General features: G+C 59.4%; 1 pseudogene; it reads left to right on the forward strand.

The window, feature by feature from the left end:
• The first annotated feature begins 349 nt into the window (after positions 1-349).
• LOC132387754 (myosin-10-like) overlaps positions 350-19,536 on the forward strand; it is a 37,890-nt pseudogene continuing 18,703 nt past the window's right edge.

Below are 19,536 nucleotides of genomic sequence, written 5' to 3' on the forward strand. Positions count from 1 at the left end.
TGAATCACTTTTGTGTTGTCTCTCTGCCCTGCTCGTCCCTGTTCGCTCCCTTCTTCCCTTCATTCTCTCGCCTGCCCTGTTGTCCCCATCCGCTCCCTCCTCCTGTGTTCCACTCCCTGCTCTCACTCCTGCCTTCCTTCCAGTCCTCTCCCAATCTTCCCCCTCACTCCTGTCTTTCCTCCCACCTGCCTCCCCCCTTCACTCCCTCACACTCCCTCTTCTCTTCCCCTCTCGCCTCCCTCTGTCCTCCCCTGCTCTCAGCTTCCTTCCTGCCCCCTCTTTTCCCATACCCTGCCCCTCTCTGCCTCCTTGCTCCCTCTCTCGCACTGCCGATGCCGTTGACGACTCTTCTACCCCTTCCTGTATGCCCCCCCCCGATACAGTGGACCTCCTGCTTGAGCCGTTCAACAACTACAGGTTCCTGTCCCACGGACATCTCCCCATTCCAGGCCAGGAGGACCGTGACAACTTCCAGGAGACATTGGAGGCAATGAGGATCATGGGGTTCGCACACGACGAGATCACCTGTGAGTTCTCACCCATTGGGGAGTCCCCACCCTCTCTCTAACACCTTGTCATCCTTCAGAGGGTGAGGGAGTCCCATTCGGGTCTGCGTTGGGCTCTTTCCCTCAGAGGGTGAGGGAGTGAGGGGGTCCCATTCGGGACTGTGTTGGGCTCTTTCCCTCAGAGGGTGAGGGAGTGAGGGAGTCCCATTCGGGACTGTGTTGGGCTCTTTCCCTCGGAGGGTGAGGAGTGAGGGAGTCCCATTCGGGACTGTGTTGGGCTCTTTCCCTCGGAGGGTGAGGAGTGAGGGAGTCCCATTCGGGACTGTGTTGGGCTCTTTCCCTCAGAGGGTGAGGGAGTGAGGGAGTCCCATTCGGGACTGTGTTGGGCTCTTTCCTTCGGAGGGTGAGGGAGTGAGGGAATCCCATTCTGGACTGTGTTGGGCTCTTTCCCTCGGAGGGTGAGGGAGTGAGGGAATCCCTTTCGGGACTGTGTTGGGCTCTTTCCCTCGGAGGGTGAGGGAGTGAGGGTGTCCATTTCGGGTTGTGTTGGGCTCTTTCCCTCGGAGGGTGAGGAGAGTGAGGGAGTCTCATTCGGGACTGTGTTAGGCTCTGCCTATCAGTGGGTGAGGGAGTCCCATTCGGGACTGCGTTGGGCTCTTTCCTTCGGAGGGTGAGGGAGTGAGGGAGTCCCTTTCGGGACTGCGTTGGGCTCTTTCCCTCGGTGATGGAGTGAGGGAGTCCCATTCGGGACTGTGTTGGGCTCTGCCTATCGGTGGGTGAGGGAGTGAGGGAGTCCCATTCGGGACTGTGTTGGGCTCTTTCCCTCGGAGGGTGAGGGAGTGAGGGAGTCCCATTCGGGACTGCGTTGGGCTCCTTCCCTCGGAGGGTGAGGGAGTGAGGGAGTCCCATTCGGGACTTTGTTGGGCTCTTTCCCTCGGTGAGGGAGTGAGGGAGTCCCTTTCAGGACTGTGTTGGGCTCTGCCTATCGGTGGGTGAGGGAGTGAGGGAGTCCCATTCAGGACTGCGTTGGGCTCTTTCCCTCGGAGGGTGAGGGAGTGAGGGAGTCCCATTCGGGACTTTGTTGGGCTCTTTCCCTCGGTGAGGGAGTGAGGGAGTCCCTTTCAGGACTGTGTTGGGCTCTGCCTATCGGTGGGTGAGGGAGTGAGGGAGTCCCTTTCAGGACTGTGTTGGGCTCTGCCTATCGGAGGGTGAGGGATTGAGGGAGTCCCATTCGGGACTGCGTGGGGCTCTTTCCCTCGGAGGGTGAGGGAGTCCCATTCGGGACTGCGTTGGTTTTCCTCCCCTTCCCGTCCCTGTCACCCTTCGTCATCCATTGGAGGGTGTCCCATTCAGGACTGCGTGGAGTCCCCTCCACTCGCTGTCACCCTGGTCGTTAGTGGGGTAGGAGTGCCGCTCCTGTCTTCTCAATGGGGATCGCTGGAGATCACTCTGGTGTTAAGACTTTTGTCTGTTGTGTGACATAATCATTATGTGCCATGTATGACATCACCGTTATTTGCCATGTCGTATGACCTCATCATTATTTGCCGTGTCGTATGACCTCATCATTATTTGCCGTGTCGTATGACCTCATCGTTATTTGCCGTGTCGTATGACCTCATCGTTATTTGCCGTGTCGTATGACCTCATCGTTATTTGCCGTGTTGTATGATATGGGCGATCCTGGTCGATCAATGACTGCGCCTTCTGGGCAGTGTCTGTTCAAACGGGTGATCCCAGATATTACCTAAACTCTTCAGAGGTTGTCTGTCTGGCGTCAGTGGTCACTTAACAAGCAGCAGCTGGTCATAGACCAGCCAGCACTTGCCCCGTGGTTTCATGTCACACTGATCAGGGAGTAGGTTTTGCTACACTTGGCCAGAGGCTGACCTGCTGGCCAGTGAAGGGAAGGGGCACCTTCCACCTCCTTTTCATGGTTAAAGGTGTATCTCTGCCACTTAGTGCACTGTTTAGGATTTTATTAGTTAACCCTCGGGTTAGTTATATATTCCCTGAATGCTGTGACAAAGGAGGGACATAACACACAAAACGCTGGAGGATCTCAGCAGGTCAGGCCGCATCGAATAAGCAGCCAGTGTTCTGGACTGAAACGCTTTGTGGGGACTGGCCCGACTTACTTTGTGTGCCTGGAATTTGGACTCGGAAGTAGTTTGAATATTTGAAGAGTTTCTGCTCGTTGGGGTATTGAAGTTGTATAAGACGGTGGTGAGGCATAAAATGGAGTATTGTGTGCAGTTTGGGTCACCTACCTACAGGAGAGGTGTAAATAAGGGTGAAAGAGTGCAGAGAAAATTTACAAGGATGTTGCTGGGTCTGGAGGGCCTGAGTAAAATGGACAGATTGGATGGGTTAGGGCTTAATTCCCTAGAACGTAGACAGTAGTCTCCTCTCAACATTATGAGAGTGAATGGAAGCAGAGGGACGACAACCAGTGGTCATGGGTTAAGGGTGAAAGGTGAACAGTTTCAGTGGAACATGAGGGGAAATCTTCACTCAGAGGTTTGTGAGAACGTGGAATGAGCACAAGTGGTTCATGCAAGCTCGATTTCAACGTTGAGAGAAGTTCGGAGCCATGAATGGTCGGGGTATGGAAGACTATGTTCCCGGTGCAGGTCGATGGGAGTAAGCACCTTGGACTAGATGGGCTAAAGAACTCACCCGTGAAATTTGTGCAACCGTGTTGTAAATATGTAGTTATGTAAATTTAGTTCACTCTATACCCAATGTTAAAGTGATTACAGCAAATATTAATTATTTACCTTTGCACTGAAGAACAGCCTGTGAGGAGAGTGAGATTCCCCTGCAGTTCAGCTGAATGGATGAAGATTTTCCATTTACAGCTTAGGCGTGGCTCAGTTTATGTTGTAACAAGGTTATGGAAGGGTGAGACCCCTCTGCAGCGGTTCCGGGGTGTCGGGGTGGGGGGGGACAAGACGGTGGACATTGACTCAGTCTGCAATGCTGGCTGTATATTCAGCCACTGGCCTGACCTGCTGAGTTCCTCCAGCGTTGTGTGTGTCATTCCAGTACCTACAGAATTCCCTGCAGTTCTTCGATTTTAATCTTCCCCACTCCCGCCCCCTCCCCCTCCCCCAGTCCCCCGGAGTCTTGGTTTGGGCAAGGTTGGTTTAATCGACGGTTTACCGATGGGTCTCTGCGGTTCACGATACGATGTGTTTCTGGAGACTCCCCCCTCTCTCCCCCCCTCTCCCCCCCTCTCTCCCCCCTCTCTCCCCCCTCTCTCCCCCCTCTCTCCCCCCCTCTCTCCCCCCTCTCTCCCCCCCTCTCTCTCCCCCCTCTCTCCCCCCTCTCTCCCCCCCTCTCCTCCCCCCCTCTCTCCCCCCCTCTCTCCCCCCCCTCTCCCCCCCTCTCTCCCCCCCTCTCTCCCCCCTCTCTCCCCCCCTCTCTCCCCCCTCTCTCTCCCCCCTCTCTCCCCCCCTCTCTCCCCCCTCTCCCCCCCTCTCCCCCCCCTCTCTCCCGCCCCCCTCCCCCTCCCCCAGTCCCCGGAGTCTTGGAGTTTGGGCAAGGTTGGTTTAATTGACGGTTTACCGATGGGTCTCTGCGGTTCACGATACGAGGTGTTTCTGGAGACTCCCCCCTCTCGTTGCTACTTTGTGCAGTTTTGATCGGGGCGGACAGACTCTGCAGCCTGCAGAAAACATCTCTCTCCCATTCACGCCTCTCTCCCCCTCTCCCTCCCCCGTCCTTCTCGCTCCCTCTATCTCTCCCATCCCCTCTCCCCAACATACAGCAATGCTCCGTATGGTCTCGGCTGTCCTACAGTTTGGTAATATCACCTTCAGGAAGGAAAGGAACACGGACCAGGCATCCATGCCCCAGGACACAGGTAGGTGAGGAGAGGACGTGAATGGATTACTGACTCCTGGACCCACTCCAGTCTCAACGCTCTCTCCCTGCACCTCTTTCCCATTCTCTGTCCCCATTCATTCCCACCCCATTTGCTTACACTCTCTTTCACAGTGCCCTATTCACTCTCTCCCCATCGGCGCTCCCCCTCTCCATATAACCATATAACAATCACAGCACGGAAACAGGCCATCTTGGCCCTCCTAGTCCGTGCCGAACCCTTAATCTCACCTAGTCCCACCTACCCGCACTCAGCCCATAACCCTCCACTCCTTTCCTGTCCATATACCTATCCAATTTTACCTTAAATGACACAACTGAACTGGCCTCTACCACTTCTACAGGAAGCTCATTCCACACAGCTATCACTCTCTGAGTAAAGAAATACCCCCTCGTGTTTCCCTTAAACTTCTGCCCCCTAACTCTCAAATCATGTCCTCTAGTTTGAATCTCCCCTACTCTCAATGGAAACAGCCTGTTCACGTCAACTCTATCTATCCCTCTCAAAATTTTAAATACCTCGATCAAATCCCCCCTCAACCTTCTACGCTCCAATGAATAGAGACCTAACTTGTTCAACCGTTGTCTGTAACTTAAGTGCTGAAACCCAGGTAACATCCTAGTAAATCGTCTCTGCACTCTCTCTAATTTATTGATATCTTTCCTATAATTCAGTGACCAGAACTGCACACAATATTCCAAATTTGGCCTTACCAATGCCTTGTACAATTTTAGCATTACATCCCAACTTCTGTACTCAATGCTTTGATTTATAAAGGCCAGCGTTCCAAAAGCCCTCTTCACCACCCTATCTACATGAGACTCCACCTTCAGGGAACTATGCACTGTTATTCCTAGATCTCTCTGTTCCTCTGCATTCCTCAATTCCTCATTCCTCTGCAACCCTAATTTACTCTGTATGTTCTATTTGGATTATTCCTGCCAAAATGTAGAACCTCACACTTCTCAGCATTAAACTCCATCTGCCAACGTTCAGCCCATTCTTCTAACCGGCATAAATCTCCCTGCAAGCTTTGAAAACCCTCCTCATTATCCACAACACCTCCTACCTTAGTATCATCGGCATACTTACTAATCCAATTTACCACCCCATCATCCAGATCATTTATGTATATTACAAACAACATTGGGCCCAAAACAGATCCCTGAGGCACCCCGCTAGTCACCGGCCTCCATCCCGATAAACAATTATCCACCACTACTCTCTGGCATCTCCCATCTAGCCACTGTCTCCGTCTGCGCTCCCCCCTCCTTGCAGCCTCCTTGCAAAAGAGGCTTATTCAAACTTCGCGGCCTCGCTTTAAAGCCTTCCTGATCCCACCCTCCCCGGGCGGGAATACTGTAGGGGGCTCGTATTCACAGTCCCGTCCCGCACGCGGGCTTTTCCCCTTGCTGGTGAAGCAGGCTTGGTGCCCTCTTGGGGACCGGCCTCAACGCTGGTGCGCGCCACTTTGTGAGCCGGTTCGAGTGCGCTGGGAAGTGGGTCTTCACATAACCTCCCCCCCCCCCCCCAGAAGCAGCGATACGCCCCCCAATGTCCACAGTCTGGGTCAGACCCTGTTTGGGAGGTCGGCCTCTGCGCCGCGGTGCCGGAATCTCGACCGGCTGCGCCAGGTCCACGTGGGCCGGTTTGAGTCGGTCCACCGTGAAAACCTCCTCTTTCCCCACCAATGTCCCGAACGTACATGGACCCATTGTTTCTGATCACCGTGAACGGTAGGGCCGCTGTAGTGGTGCTTGGTGTCCGCCCCATCGTACAAAAACGTACAGTTCTGCAGGTCTTTGGGTACGCAGGTCGGGTTCTGTCCGTGCTGTGTAGTAGGTACGGGGGCCAGGTTACCGAGCCTCTCGTGTAGTCTGCCCAGGACTGCTGCGGGTTCTTCCTCTTGCCCCCTTGGGGCTGGTATGAACTCTCCTGGGACGACCAGGGGTGCGCCGTACACCAACTCGGCTGACGAGGTGTGCAGATCCTCTTTGGGCGCCATGCGGATTCCGAGCAGAACCCAGGGAAGCTCGTCCACCCAGTTAGGCCCATTGAGGCGGGTCATGAGAGCCGACTTCAGGTGACGGTGGAAACGCTCCACTAGTCCGTTCGACTGTGGGTGGTAGGCAGTTGTGTGGTGCAGCTGAGTCCCCAAAAGGCTGGCCATAGCTGACCACAGGCTGGAGGTGAACTGGGCCCCTCTGTCGGAGGTAATGTGGGCTGGTACACCAAAGCGAGATATCCAGGTGGCGATCAGGGCTCGGGCGCAAGATTCGGAGGTGGTGTTGGTGAGCGGGACCGCCTCTGGCCATCTTGTGAACCGGTGCACGATAGTCAGGAGGTAACGCGCTCTGCGCGACACTGGCAGGGGGCCCACGATATCCACATGAATGTGGTCAAAACGCCGGTGGGCGGGATGGAACTGCTGCGGTGGGGCTTTGGTGTGCCGCTGAACCTTGGCCGTCTGGCAGTGCATGCACGTTCTGGCCCATTCACTGACCTGCTTGCGGAGTCCATGCCAAACGAACCTGCTGGAATCCATCTGGACAGTTGTCCGGATGGAGGGATGCGCCAAGTTATGAATGGAGTCGAAAACACGTCGCCACCAGGCTGTCGGGACGACGGGACGGGGCTGGCCGGTGGCGACGTCACAGAGTAGGGTCCTCTCACCCGGGCCCACGGGAAGGTCCTGGAGCTGCAAACCGGAGACTGCGGTTCTGTAACTCGGAATCTCCTCGTCTGCCTGCTGTGCCTCCGCCAGTGCTTCATAGTCTACCCCCGGGACAGGGCTTGGATGTTAGGGCGGGAGAGGGCGTCCGCCAGACATTGTCCTTTCCCGAGACATGCCGGACATCCGTCGTGTATTCAGAGATGTAGGACAGGTGGCGTTGCTGGCGGGACGACCAGGGGTCGGATGCTTTCGTAAACGCAAAGGTAAGCGGTTTGTGGTCCGTGAACGCGGTGAAGGGCCGACCTTCTAGGAAGTACCTGAAATGCCGGATTGCCAGGTAGAGCGCCAACAGTTCCCGGTCGAAAGCACTGTACTTGAGCTCGGGTGGTCGCAGGTGTTTGCTGAAAAACGCCGGGGGTTGCCAGCGACCCGCAATGAGTTGTTCCAGTACCCCACCGACTGCCGTGTTAGATGCGTCCACTGTGAGGGCGGTAGGGGCGTCCATTCTGGGGTGCACTAGCATCGCGGCATTTGCCAAGGCTTCTTTTGTTGTAATGAAAGCGGCGGCGGACTCCTCGTCCCAGGTAATGGCCTTGCCCAGACCCGACATCAGGGGAAGCCGCCGAGCGTGGGCGTGGAGGGGTGGTCCCTGGGTCGGGTTGTGGTGCTGTACGCCGTGTCTGGGCATGGCTGCCGTGAACTCCAGCACCAGAACCGATGGGAAATCCGCCAGGACTCTGGTGAAGTCGTTGTTGGACAGGGTGATGGGGCCGGCATCTGGGCTTCACCCAGGGAGAACGTCTGAACGGTCTCGGCGTGGACCGGTCTCTTCCTTGGCAGGTCGACCAGCAGGCTGTGAGCTCGCAAAAAATCTGTTCCCAGGAGCGGTTGGGCCTCAGCGGCCAGTGTGATGTCCCACGTGAACCGGCTGGAGCTGGACGGCCTCGTTCGGGCCGTCGGGGTCACCAATTGTAGCGGTGTGCAACACGCAGGGCTGATATGACACGCAGTCGGTGAGCTGCAGTTGCAAAAGAGGTTTATTCAAACTTCGTGGCCTCGCTTTAAAGCCTTCCTGATCCCGCCCTCCCCGGGCGGGAATACTGTAGGGGGCTCGTATTCACGGTCCGGTCCCACGCGCGGGCTTTTCCCCTTGCTGGTGAAGCAGGCTTGGCGCCCTCTTTGGGACCGGCCTCAATGCCGACGCTCGCCACCTTGTGAGCCGGTTCGAGTGCGATAGGAAGTGGGTCACCACAGACTGCCTCTCTCTAGCTCTCCTTCTCCACCAACTTGCTGTCTCTCCCAGTCTCTCTAACCCACCCTTATCGCTGAACTCCCCCCACTTTTCCTCACAAAAACTTTGCCAGTTCCCCGCCTATGTTCTCGCTCCCCGTCTGCACTCTCCCTCCTCGTCCGTGCTCCCTGTCCGGTCACTTCTCCCTCCTCGTCCGTGCTCTCTGTCCGGTCACTTCTCCCTCCTCGTCCGTGCTCTCTGTCCGGTCACTTCTCCCTCCTAGTCCGTGCTCTCTGTCCGGTCACTTCTCCCTCCTCGTCCGTGCTCTCTGTCCGGTCACTTCTCCCTCCTCGTCCGTGCTCTCCGTCCTGTCACTTCTCCCTCCTCGTCCGTGCTCTCTGTCCCGTCACTTCTCCCTCCTCATCCGTGCTCTCTGTCCAGTCACTTCTCCCAGCTCGTCCGTGCTCTCTGTCCCGTCACTTCTCCCTCCTCGTCCGTGCTCTCTGTCCGGTCACTTCTCCCTCCTCGTCCGTGCTCCCTCTCCGGTCACTTCTCCCTCCTCGTCCGTGCTCTCTGTCCGGTCACTTCTCCCTCCTTGTCCGTGCTCCCTGTCCGGTCACTTCTCCCTGCTCGTCCGTGCTCTCTGTCCCGTCACTTCTCCCTCCTCGTCCGTGCTCTCTGTCCCGTCACTTCTCCCTCCTCGTCCGTGCTCCCTGTCCCGTCACTTCTCCCTCCTTGTCCGTGCTCCCTGTCCGGTCACTTCTCCCTCCTCGTCCGTGCTCTCTGTCCCGTCACTTCTCCCTCCTCGTCCGTGCTCTCTGTCCCGTCACCTCTCCCTCCTCGTCCGTGCTCTCTGTCCCGTCACTTCTCCCTCCTAGTCCGTGCTCTCTGTCCCGTCACTTCTCCCTCCTCGTCCGTGCTCTCTGTCCCGTCACTTCTCCCTCCTCGTCCGTGCTCTCTGTCCGGTCACTTCTCCCTGCTCGTCCGTGCTCTCTCACCGGTCACTACTCCCTCCTCGTCCGTGCTCTCTGTCCGTTCACTTCTCCCTCCTCGTCCGTGCTCTCTGTCCGGTCACTTCTCCCTCCTCGTCCGTGCTCTCTGTCCGGTCACTTCTCCCTCCTCGTCCGTGCTCTCTGTCCGGTCACTTCTCCCTCCTCGTCCGTGCTCTCTGTCCCGTCACTTCTCCCTGCTCGTCCGTGCTCCCTGTCCGGTCACTTCTCCCTCCTCGTCCGTGCTCCCTGTCCGGTCACTTCTCCCTCCTCGTCCGTGCTCCCTGTCCGGTCACTTCTCCCTCTTCGTCCGTGCTCCCTGTCCGGTCACTACTCCCTCCTCGTCCGTGCTCCCTGTCCGGTCACTTCTCCCTCCTCGTCCGTGCTCTCTGTCCGGTCACTTCTCCCTCCTCGTCCGTGCTCTCTGTCCCGTCACTTCTCCCTCCTCGTCCGTGCTCTCTGTCCCGTCACTTCTCCCTCCTCGTCCGTGCTCTCTGTCCGGTCACTTCTCCCTCCTCGTCCGTGCTCTCTGTCCCGTCACTTCTCCCTCCTCGTCCGTGCTCCCTGTCCCGTCACTTCTCCCTCCTCGTCCGTGCTCTCTGTCCCGTCACTTCTCCCTCCTCGTCCGTGCTCTCTGTCCCGTCACTTCTCCCTCCTCGTCCGTGCTCTCTGTCCCGTCACTTTCCCTCCTAGTCCGTGCTCTCTGTCCCGTCACTTTTCCCTCCTCGTCCGTGCTCTCTGTCCAGTCACTTTTCCCTCCTCGTCCGTGCTCTCTCTCCGGTCACTACTCCCTCCTCGTCCGTGTTCTCTGTCCGTTCACTTCTCCCTCCTCGTCCGTGCTCTCTGTCCGGTCACTTCTCCCTCCTCGTCCGTGCTCTCTGTCCGGTCACTTCTCCCTCCTCGTCCGTGCTCTCTGTCCGGTCACTTCTCCCTCCTCGTCCGTGCTCTCTGTCCCGTCACTTCTCCCTGCTCGTCCGTGCTCCCTGTCCGGTCACTTCTCCCTCCTCGTCCGTGCTCCCTGTCCGGTCACTTCTCCCTCCTCGTCCGTGCTCCCTGTCCGGTCACTTCTCCCTCCTCGTCCGTGCTCCCTGTCCGGTCACTACTCCCTCCTCGTCCGTGCTCCCTGTCCGGTCACTTCTCCCTCCTCGTCCGTGCTCTCTGTCCGGTCACTTCTCCCTCCTCGTCCGTGCTCTCTGTCCGGTCACTTCTCCCTCCTCGTCCGTGCTCTCTGTCCGGTCACTTCTCCCTCCTCGTCCGTGCTCTCTGTCCGGTCACTTCTCCCTCCTCGTCCGTGCTCTCTGTCCCGTCACTTCTCCCTCCTCGTCCGTGCTCTCTGTCCCGTCACTTCTCCCTCCTCGTCCGTGCTCTCTGTCCGTTCACTTCTCCCTCCTCGTCCGTGCTCTCTGTCCGGTCACTTCTCCCTCCTCGTCCGTGCTCCCTCTCCGGTCACTTCTCCCTCCTCGTCCGTGCTCTCTGTCCGGTCACTTCTCCCTCCTTGTCCGTGCTCCCTGTCCGGTCACTTCTCCCTCCTCGTCCGTGCTCTCTGTCCCGTCACTTCTCCCTCCTCGTCCGTGCTCTCTGTCCCGTCACTTCTCCCTCCTCGTCCGTGCTCCCTGTCCCGTCACTTCTCCCTCCTTGTCCGTGCTCCCTGTCCGGTCACTTCTCCCTCCTCGTCCGTGCTCTCTGTCCCGTCACTTCTCCCTCCTCGTCCGTGCTCTCTGTCCCGTCACCTCTCCCTCCTCGTCCGTGCTCTCTGTCCCGTCACTTCTCCCTCCTAGTCCGTGCTCTCTGTCCCGTCACTTTTCCCTCCTCGTCCGTGCTCTCTGTCCGGTCACTTTTCCCTCCTCGTCCGTGCTCTCTCTCCGGTCACTACTCCCTCCTCGTCCGTGCTCTCTGTCCGTTCACTTCTCCCTCCTCGTCCGTGCTCTCTGTCCGGTCACTTCTCCCTCCTTGTCCGTGCTCTCTGTCCGGTCACTTCTCCCTCCTCGTCCGTGCTCTCTGTCCGGTCACTTCTCCCTCCTCGTCCGTGCTCTCTGTCCCGTCACTTCTCCCTGCTCGTCCGTGCTCCCTGTCCGGTCACTTCTCCCTCCTCGTCCGTGCTCCCTGTTCGGTCACTTCTCCCTCCTCGTCCGTGCTCCCTGTCCGGTCACTTCTCCCTCCTCGTCCGTGCTCCCTGTCCGGTCACTACTCCCTCCTCGTCCGTGCTCCCTGTCCGGTCACTTCTCCCTCCTCGTCCGTGCTCTCTGTCCGGTCACTTCTCCCTCCTCGTCCGTGCTCTCTGTCCCGTCACTTCTCCCTCCTCGTCCGTGCTCTCTGTCCGGTCACTTCTCCCTCCTCGTCCGTGCTCTCTGTCCGGTCACTTCTCCCTCCTCGTCCGTGCTCTCTGTCCCGTCACTTCTCCCTCCTCGTCCGTGCTCCCTGTCCCGTCACTTCTCCCTCCTCGTCCGTGCTCTCTGTCCGGTCACTACTCCCTCCTCGTCCGTGCTCCCTGTCCGGTCACTTCTCCCTCCTCGTCCGTGCTCTCTGTCCGGTCACTTCTCCCTCCTCGTCCGTGCTCTCTGTCCCGTCACTTCTCCCTCCTCGTCCGTGCTCTCTGTCCGGTCACTTCTCCCTCCTCGTCCGTGCTCTCTGTCCGGTCACTTCTCCCTCCTCGTCCGTGCTCTCTGTCCCGTCACTTCTCCCTCCTCGTCCGTGCTCCCTGTCCCGTCACTTCTCCCTCCTCGTCCGTGCTCTCTGTCCCGTCACTTCTCCCTCCTCGTCCGTGCTCTCTGTCCCGTCACTTCTCCCTCCTCGTCCGTGCTCTCTGTCCCGTCACTTCTCCCTCCTAGTCCGTGCTCTCTGTCCCGTCACTTTTCCCTCCTCGTCCGTGCTCTCTGTCCAGTCACTTTTCCCTCCTCGTCCGTGCTCTCTCTCCGGTCACTACTCCCTCCTCGTCCGTGTTCTCTGTCCGTTCACTTCTCCCTCCTCGTCCGTGCTCTCTGTCCGGTCACTTCTCCCTCCTCGTCCGTGCTCTCTGTCCGGTCACTTCTCCCTCCTCGTCCGTGCTCTCTGTCCGGTCACTTCTCCCTCCTCGTCCGTGCTCTCTGTCCCGTCACTTCTCCCTGCTCGTCCGTGCTCTCTGTCCCGTCACTTCTCCCTCCTCGTCCGTGCTCTCTGTCCCGTCACTTCTCCCTCCACGTCCGTGCTCCCTGTCCCGTCACTTCTCCCTCCTTGTCCGTGCTCCCTGTCCGGTCACTTCTCCCTCCTCGTCCGTGCTCTCTGTCCCGTCACTTCTCCCTCCTCGTCCGTGCTCTCTGTCCCGTCACCTCTCCCTCCTCGTCCGTGCTCTCTGTCCCGTCACTTCTCCCTCCTCGTCCGTGCTCCCTGTCCCGTCACTTCTCCCTCCTCGTCCGTGCTCTCTGTCCGGTCACTTCTCCCTCCTCGTCCGTGCTCTCTGTCCCGTCACTTCTCCCTCCTCGTCCGTGCTCTCTGTCCGGTCACTTCTCCCTCCTCGTCCGTGCTCCCTGTCCGGTCACTTCTCCCTCCTCGTCCGTGCTCCCTGTCCGGTCACTTCGCCCTCCTCGTCCGTGATGTCTGTCCCGTCACTTCTCCCTCCTCGTCCGTGATGGCTGTCCGGTCACTTCTCCCTCCTCGTCCGTGCTCCCTGTCCGGTCACTTCTCCCGCCTCGTCCGTGCTCTCTGTCCCGTCACTTCTCCCTCCTCGTCTGTGCTCTCTGTCCGGTCACTTCTCCCTCCTCGTCTGTGCTCTCTGTCCGGTCACTTCTCCCTCCTCGTCCGTGCTCCCTGTCCGGTCACTTCTCCCTCCTCGTCCGTGCTCTCTGTCCCGTCACTTCACCCTTCTTGTCTGTGCTCCCTGTCCCGTCACTTCTCCCTCCTCGTCCGTGCTCTCTGTCCCGTCACTTCTCCCTTCTTGTCCGTGCTCCCTGTCCGGTCACTTCTCCCTCCTCGTCCGTGCTCTCTGTCCGGTCACTTCTCCCTCCTCGTTCGTGCTATCTGTCCCGTCACTTCTCCCTCCTCGTCCGTGCTCCCTGTCCCGTCACTTCTCCCTCCTCGTCCGTGCTCTCTGTCCCGTCACTTCTCCCTTCTTGTCCGTGCTCCCTGTCCCGTCACTTCTCCCTCCTCGTCCGTGCTCTCTGTCCTGTCACTTCTCCCTCCTCGTCCGTGCTCCCTGTCCCGTCACTTCTCCCTCCTCGACCGTGCTCTCTGTCCCGTCACTTCTCCCTTCTTGTCCGTGCTCTCTGTCCGTTCACTTCTCCCTCCTCGTCCGTGCTCCCTGTCCCGTCACTTCTCCCTCCTCGTCCGTGCTCCCTGTCCCGTCACTTCTCCCTCCTCGTCCGTGCTCTCTGTCCGGTCACTTCTCCCTCCTCGTCCGTGCTCTCTGTCCCGTCACTTCTCCCTCCTCGTCCGTGCTCCCTGTCCCGTCACTTCTCCCTCCTCGTCCGTGCTCTCTGTCCCGTCACTTCTCCCTTCTTGTCCGTGCTCTCTGTCCGTTCACTTCTCCCTCCTCGTCCGTGCTCTCTGTCCCGTCACTTCTCCCTTCTTGTCCGTGCTCCCTGTCCGGTCACTTCTCCCTCCTCGTCCGTGCTCTCTGTCCCGTCACTTCTCCCTTCTTGTCCGTGCTCCCTGTCCCGTCACTTCTCCCTCCTCGTCCGTGCTCCCTGTCCCGTCACTTCTCCCTCCTCGTCCGTGCTCTCTGTCCTGTCACTTCTCCCTCCTCGACCGTGCTCTCTGTCCCGTCACTTCTCCCTTCTTATCCGTGCTCTCTGTCCGGTCACTACTCCCTCCTCGTCCGTGCTCTCTGTCCCGTCACTTCTGCCTCCTCGTCCGTGCTCTCTGTCCCGTCACTTCTCCCTCCTCGTCCGTGCTCCCTGTCCCGTCACTTCTCCCTCCTCGTCCGTGCTCTCTGTCCCGTCACTTCTCCCTTCTTGTCCGTGCTCTCTGTCCGTTCACTTCTCCCTCCTCGTCCGTGCTCCCTGTCCCGTCACTTCTCCCTCCTCGTCCGTGCTCTCTGTCCCGTCACTTCTCCCTTCTTGTCCGTGATGTCTGTCCGTTCACTTCTCCCTCCTCGTCCGTGCTCTCTGTCCCGTCACTTCTCCCTCCTCGTCCGTGCTCTCTGTCCCGTCACTTCTCCATCCTCGTCCGTGCTCTCTGTCCGGTCACTTCTCCCTCCTCGTCCGTGCTCTCTGTCCCGTCACTTCTCCCTCCTCGTCCGTGCTCTCTGTCCCGTCATTTCTCCCTCCTCGTCCGTGCTCTCTGTCCCGTCACTTCTCCCTCCTCGTCCGTGCTCTCTGTCCGGTCACTTCTCCCTTCTTGTCCGTGCTCTCTGTCTGGTCACTTCTCCCTCCTTGTCCGTGCTCTCTGTCCGGTCACTTCTCCCTCCTCGTCCGTGCTCCCTGTCCCGTCACTTCTCCCTCCTCGTCCGTGCTCTCTGTCCCGTCACTTCTCCCTCCTCGTCCATGCTCTCTGTCCGGTCACTTCTCCCTTCTTGTCCGTGCTCCCTGTCCCGTCTCTTCTCCCTCCTCGTCCGTGCTCTCTGTCCGGTCACTTCTCCCTCCTCGTCCATGCTCTCTGTCCCGTCACTTCTCCCTCCTCGTCCGTGCTCTCTGTCCCGTCAATTCTCCCTCCTCGTCCGTGCTCTCTGTCCGGTCACTTCTCCCTCCTCGTCCGTGCTCTCTGTCCCGTCACTTCTCCCTCCTCGTCCGTGCTCTCTGTCCCGTCATTTCTCCCTCCTCGTCCGTGCTCTCTGTCCCGTCACTTCTCCCTCCTCGTCCGTGCTCTCTGTCCGGTCACTTCTCCCTTCTTGTCCGTGCTCTCTGTCTGGTCACTTCTCCCTCCTTGTCCGTGCTCTCTGTCCGGTCACTTCTCCCTCCTCGTCCGAGCTCCCTGTCCCGTCACTTCTCCCTCCTCGTCCGTGCTCTCTGTCCCGTCACTTCTCCCTCCTCGTCCATGCTCTCTGTCCGGTCACTTCTCCCTTCTTGTCCGTGCTCCCTGTCCCGTCACTTCTCCCTCCTCGTCCGTGCTCTCTGTCCGGTCACTTCTCCCTCCTCGTCCGTGCTCCCTGTCCCGTCACTTCTCCCTCCTCGTCCGTGCTCTCTGTCCCGTCACTTCTCCCTTCTTGTCCGTGATGTCTGTCCGTTCACTTCTCCCTCCTCCTCCGTGCTCTCTGTCCCGTCACTTCTCCCTCCTCGTCCGTGCTCTCTGTCCCGTCACTTCTCCCTCCTCGTCCGTGCTCTCTGTCCCGTCACTTCTCCATCCTCGTCCGTGCTCTCTGTCCGGTCACTTCTCCCTCCTCGTCCGTGCTCTCTGTCCCGTCACTTCTCCCTCCTCGTCCGTGCTCTCTGTCCCGTCATTTCTCCCTCCTCGTCCGTGCTCTCTGTCCCGTCACTTCTCCCTCCTCGTCCGTGCTCTCTGTCCGGTCACTTCTCCCTTCTTGTCCGTGCTCTCTGTCTGGTCACTTCTCCCTCCTTGTCCGTGCTCTCTGTCCGGTCACTTCTCCCTCCTCGTCCGTGCTCCCTGTCCCGTCACTTCTCCCTCCTCGTCCGTGCTCTCTGTCCCGTCACTTCTCCCTCCTCGTCCATGCTCTCTGTCCGGTCACTTCTCCCTTCTTGTCCGTGCTCCCTGTCCCGTCACTTCTCCCTCCTCGTCCGTGCTCTCTGTCCGGTCACTTCTCCCTCCTCGTCCGTGCTCTCTGTCCCGTCAATTCTCCCTCCTCGTCCGTGCTCTCTGTCCGGTCACTTCTCCCTCCTCGTCCGTGCTCTCTGTCCCGTCACTTCTCCCTCCTCGTCCGTGCTCTCTGTCCCGTCATTTCTCCCTCCTCGTCCGTGCTCTCTGTCCCGTCACTTCTCCCTCCTCGTCCGTGCTCTCTGTCCGGTCACTTCTCCCTTCTTGTCCGTGCTCTCTGTCTGGTCACTTCTCCCTCCTTGTCCGTGCTCTCTGTCCGGTCACTTCTCCCTCCTCGTCCGTGCTCCCTGTCCCGTCACTTCTCCCTCCTCGTCCGTGCTCTCTGTCCCGTCACTTCTCCCTCCTCGTCCATGCTCTCTGTCCGGTCACTTCTCCCTTCTTGTCCGTGCTCCCTGTCCCGTCACTTCTCCCTCCTCGTCCGTGCTCACTGTCCCGTCACTTCTCCCTCCTCGTCCGTGCTCTCTGTCCCGTCACTTCTCCCTTCTTGTCCGTGCTCTCTGTCCCGTCACTTCTCCCTCCTCGACCGTGCTCTCTGTCCCATCACTTCTCCCTCCTCGTCCGTGCTCTCTGTCCCGTCACTTCTCCCTTCTCGTCCGTGCTCTCTGTCCCGTCACTTCTCCCTGCTCGTCCGTGCTCTCTGTCCGGTCACTTCTCCCTCCTCGTCCGTGCTCTCTGTCCCGTCACTTCTCCCTCCTCGTCCGTGCTCTCTGTCCCGTCACTTTTCCCTCCTCGTCCGTGCTCTCTGTCCGGTCACTTCTCCCTGCTCGTCCGTGCTCTCTGTCCCGTCACTTCTCCCTGATCGTCCGTGCTCTCTGTCCGGTCACTACTCCCTCCTCGTCTGTGCTCTCTGTCCATTCACTTCTCCCTCCTCGTCCGTGCTCCCTGTCCCGTCACTTCTCCCTCCTCGACCGTGCTCTCTGTCCGGTCACTTCTCCCTCCTCGTCCGTGCTCTCTGTCCGTTCACTTCTCCCTCCTCGTCCGTGATGTCTGTCCGGTCACTTCTCCATCCTCGTCCGTGCTCTCTGTCCGGTCACTTCTCCATCCTCGTCCGTGCTGTCTGTCCGGTCACTTCTCCCTCCTCGTCCGTGCTCTCTGTCCGGTCACTTCTCCCTCCTTGTCCGTGCTCTCTGTCCGGTCACTTCTTCCTCCTCGTCCGTGCTCTCTGTCCCGTCACTTCTCCCTCCTCGTCCGTGCTCTCTGTCCCGTCACTTCTCCCTCCTCGTCCGTGCTCTCTGACCGGTCACTTCTCCCTCCTCGTCCGTGCTCTCTGTCCCGTTACTTCTCCCTCCTCGTCCGTGCTCTCTGTCCCGTCACTTCTCCCTCCTCGTCCGTGCTCTCTGTCCGGTCACTTCTCCCTCCTCGTCCGTGCTCTCTGTCCGGTCACTTCTCCCTCCTCGTCCGTGCTCTCTGTCCGGTCACTTCTCCCTCCTCGTCCGTGCTCTCTGTCCCGTCACTACTCCCTCCTTGTCCGTGATGTCTGTCCGTTCACTTCTCCCTCCTCGTCCGTGCTCCCTGTCCGGTCACTTCTCCCTCCTCGTCCGTGCTCTCTGTCCGGTCACTTCTCCCTCCTCGTCCGTGCTCTCTGTCCCGTCACTTCTCCCTCCTCGTCCGTGCTCTCTGTCCCATCACATCTCCTCCTCATCCGTGCTCCCTGTCCGGTCACTTCTCCCTTCTTGTCCGTGCTCCCTGTCCGGTCACTTCTCCCTCCTCGTCCGTGCTCTCTGTCCGGTCACTTCTCCCTTCTTTTCCATGCTCCCTGTCCCGTCACTTCTCCCTCCTCGTCCGTGCTGTCTGTCCCGTCACTTCTCCCTCCTCGTCCGTGCTCTCTGTTTCGTCACTTCTCTGTCCCGTCACTTCTCCCTCCTCGTCTGTGCTCTCTGTCCCGTCACTTCTCCCTCCTCGTCCGTGCTCCCTGTCCGGTCACTTCTCCCTCCTCGTCCGTGCTCTCTGTCCCGTCACTTCTCCCTCCTCGTCTGTGCTCTCTGTCCCGTCACTTCTCCCTCCTCGTCCGTGCTCTCTGTCCCGTCACTTCTCCCTGCTCGTCCGTGCTCTCTGTCCCGTCACTTCTCCCTCCTCGTCCGTGCTCTCTGTCCCGTCACTTCTCCCTCCTCGTCCGTGCTCTCTGTCCGGTCACTACTCCCTCCTCGTCCGTGCTCTCTGTCCATTCACTTCTCCCTCCTGGTCCGTGCTCCCTGTCCGGTCACTACTCCCTCCTCGACCGTGCTCTCTGTCCCGTCACTTCTCCCTCCTCGTCTGTGCTCTCTGTCCGGTCACTACTCCCTCCTCGTCCGTGCTCTCTGTCCATTCACTTCTCCCTCCTGGTCCGTGCTCCCTGTCCGGTCACTACTCCCTCCTCGACCGTGCTCTCTGTCCCGTCACTTCTCCCTCCTCGTCTGTGCTCTCTGTCCCGTCACTTCTCCCTCCTCGTCCGTGCTCTCTGTCCGGTCACTTCTCCCTCCTCGTCCGTGCTCTCTGTCCCGTCACTTCTCCCTCCTCGTCCGTGCTCCCTGTCCCGTCACTTCTCCCTCCTCGTCCGTGCTCTCTGTCCCGTCACTTCTCCCTTCTTGTCCGTGCTCTCTGTCCGTTCACTTCTCCCTCCTCGTCCGTGCTCCCTGTCCCGTCACTTCTCCCTCCTCGTCCGTGCTCTCTGTCCCGTCACTTCTCCCTTCTTGTCCGTGATGTCTGTCCGTTCACTTCTCCCTCCTCGTCCGTGCTCTCTGTCCCGTCACTTCTCCCTCCTCGTCCGTGCTCTCTGTCCCGTCACTTCTCCCTCCTCGTCCGTGCTCTCTGTCCCGTCACTTCTCCATCCTCGTCCGTGCTCTCTGTCCGGTCACTTCTCCCTCCTCGTCCGTGCTCTCTGTCCCGTCACTTCTCCCTCCTCGTCCGTGCTCTCTGTCCCGTCATTTCTCCCTCCTCGTCCGTGCTCTCTGTCCCGTCACTTCTCCCTCCTCGTCCGTGCTCTCTGTCCGGTCACTTCTCCCTTCTTGTCCGTGCTCTCTGTCTGGTCACTTCTCCCTTCTTGTCCGTGCTCCCTGTCCCGTCACTTCTCCCTGCTCGTCCGTGCTCTCTGTCCGGTCACTTCTCCCTCCTCGTCCATGCTCTCTGTCCCGTCACTTCTCCCTCCTCGTCCGTGCTCTCTGTCCCGTCAATTCTCCCTCCTCGTCCGTGCTCTCTGTCCGGTCACTTCTCCCTCCTCGTCCGTGCTCTCTGTCCCGTCACTTCTCCCTCCTCGTCCGTGCTCTCTGTCCCGTCATTTCTCCCTCCTCGTCCGTGCTCTCTGTCCCGTCACTTCTCCCTCCTCGTCCGTGCTCTCTGTCCGGTCACTTCTCCCTTCTTGTCCGTGCTCTCTGTCTGGTCACTTCTCCCTCCTCGTCCGTGCTCTCTGTCCCGTCACTTCTCCCTCCTCGTCCGTGCTCCCTGTCCCGTCACTTCTCCCTCCTCGTCCGTGCTCTCTGTCCCGTCACTTCTCCCTCCTCGTCCATGCTCTCTGTCCGGTCACTTCTCCCTTCTAGGCCGTGCTCCCTGTCCCGTCACTTCTCCCTCCTCGTCCGTGCTCTCTGTCCCGT

Source organism: Hypanus sabinus, unplaced genomic scaffold (assembly GCF_030144855.1).
Source record: "Hypanus sabinus isolate sHypSab1 unplaced genomic scaffold, sHypSab1.hap1 scaffold_2185, whole genome shotgun sequence".
Taxonomy (NCBI): domain Eukaryota; kingdom Metazoa; phylum Chordata; class Chondrichthyes; order Myliobatiformes; family Dasyatidae; genus Hypanus; species Hypanus sabinus.